This window comes from Berghia stephanieae, chromosome 11 (assembly GCF_034508935.2).
Source record: "Berghia stephanieae isolate SIO BIC M18660-M18661 chromosome 11, UCSD_Bste_1.3, whole genome shotgun sequence".
Classification (NCBI taxonomy): Eukaryota; Metazoa; Mollusca; class Gastropoda; order Nudibranchia; family Aeolidiidae; genus Berghia; species Berghia stephanieae.
The window spans coordinates 18,826,171-18,828,670 of NC_088370.1; the positions used below are offsets into that span (position 1 = coordinate 18,826,171).

The 2,500-nt window shown below is 38.7% G+C and overlaps 1 protein-coding gene across 1 annotated transcript in view; it reads right to left on the bottom strand.

The window, feature by feature from the left end:
* The window catches only part of LOC144956355 (tubulin alpha-1D chain-like), a 37,776-nt gene that overhangs the window by 34,149 nt on the left and 1,127 nt on the right, over window positions 1-2,500 (bottom strand). The gene's annotated exons all lie outside the window — the stretch shown is intronic.

Consider the following 2,500-nt stretch of genomic DNA (forward strand, 5'->3'; position numbering starts at 1 on the left):
AAATAATTAAAGATGTTTAAGGGAAAATATATTACTATGTATTTTTATGCACTATGTGTTAAAACCTATGTCGGTCAAAGGCTTCTATTAGCCTGACTACATCATTATCTATGAAACATTTTTTAAATGCCGACAATAAATAGATATTTGAATTGAATTGAATACAAAAGACATCAAATGCAGATGAAAAAATATAGAGAATAGGTGTGCACATTAGTTGTGATGGGATGCGTCAAGTAAATTACTCACTAGTTTTGTACGCCAGATCAGTCGTGCCAATATTCATGACTATGTGTAACTTTAAACGTTTAATATTCTGATTGATATAACTTAGTGAGAACGAATCACCCAACTGGTGATTAAAAAAGAAATGCAATCAAATTTTTTTTTAATAAAAAAAAATTTAAGCAAACCCCCCCCCCCCCCCCCCCCCCCCCCCTAAACGACAACAGCAAAAGAAAACAAAACGCAACGAAACACAACAAAACAAAAACATCTTAAAAAAGAGCAAGAAAAGAAAAACAATGTACGAGAAAATTATACTCATAATTGCTACCCCCACGCCCCCCACCCCACCCCACCCCACCCCTTTTAATGTCAAACAGATGTACTCATCATCAAGCAAGCAAGCACACGCGCTGCGTACGTTTAGCCAATCCCAAATTGAATTTAAAACTCCCAACAGCACTTAAAACTGTATGTTGTACGGTTGTACCGCCCATTTTCTTTAATTTATTTACCTTCCCGACTGGAACTGGGTCGGTGGTAGTCGGTAGTAATCGGTAGTAGTTAGTAGTAGCCGGTACTCGGGACACGCGATAAGGTAGTTCGAAGATGACGTCACTCAGGTCTTTGTTATTGTTATTACCATCCGCGTTTATGAATAATGCTCACTGAACTGTATTAACAGTATTGTGTGTTGGTCCGTTATACTTCCGGATGGCAATGTTTTGAGCTTCTTAGTCAAGCGCATACTATCTATAATCCTAATTGGATTCAGTAGTCTGATATCACACCGCCCAGCAACGGCGGCCATCTTGGTTCTAAACAAAGAAAATCATTGCTTTTTATTCTTCATGCTGGCTAGAACTTTTCATATGTCTTGTGATCAGAATGTGTAAAAGTCAAAATATGATCAAATTTATGTTTTTTTTTCTCCTTTGGATACGCTGTTATACTCGCCGGAGAAATATTTCATATGGGCGTTCGCCATTGTTCCGATAGTTTAGAGCCAGTGTTACTAAGTTACCATGCGTCATTAGGAAGGAAGTGACGTTACGACTGTTGAAGAGTATTACGTCTCTACGTCTAACTCAAGCAAGTTCGTGGGGTATGTGAAACATTATGTAATCTCCAGTCTTAACCCGGAGCCATCGTTAACTTATAGCCTGACAGTAGAACCGTGGCCTTCGTAAAGTTATAGCCTGACACTAGAACCGTGGCCTTCGTAAAGTTATAGCCTGACAGTAGAACCGTGGCCTTCGTAAAGTTATAGATAGTTCGAAGATGAGGTCACTTAAGCCTTTGTTATTGTTTTTGCCATCCGCGTTTGTGAGTTGTTCTCACTAAACTGTATTAACCAGACTATAAAAGTTCATGGTTACACAGAGTTTGTGTGTTGGTCCGTTATACTTCCGGATGGCAATGGTGTGAACTCCTTGGCCAAGCGCATTCTATGCTACAGCCTGACAGTAGAACCGTGGCCTTCGTAAAGTTATGGCCTGACACTGACCAAAAAATGACGTCAAAATGCCAGTCTTTTGCCACAAAAGAAAACAAATCGTGAGTTGTATTCAATAGTTCAACCAATGAAATAACTTGTTGGAAAGTATCCAACGTCACAATTAATTAGTCATTTTGCTCAGCATGACTCATGAGTATGTTTACAACTTTCATAAACAATGTAGTGTGTTAACATTTATTAAGAAATGTCCAACCGTTTTACAGCAACAAATCACGTGATCGATGACTAGGTTGAACGAAAACATGAATATAGATCTAGATCGCTCCCATTCATTTTAGGAATCCGGTTCATCCTCATGTAAAAATAAAAAATAAAAGAAAACTTGAGCATTTATATAACGCAATGTTCTCTAAACATGCTCAAATCGCTTTACACGGGGTCCCTGGCCAGCAGCAACACTTAATAATATTATGTAGACGAGACATGACGTCTGTTAGGCAATAGATAGTTCGAAAATGACGTCACTCAGGTCTTTGTTATTGTTTTTTGCCATCCGCGTTTATGAGTAATGCTCACTGAACTCTATTAACCTGACTATAAACGTTCATGGATACACACAGTTTTGTGTGTTGGTCCGTTATACTTCCGGATGGCAATGTTATGAGCTTCTTAGCCAAGCGCATACTATCTATATTACATTTTTTTCGTACGCACAGAGACAACGCTCGTAACGTTTAGGTACTAATATTACATCTGAGTACGCTCCACTTGTGTAGGAACCCCTAGTGAAGCTTTGAGCACGTTTAGTGGATATTG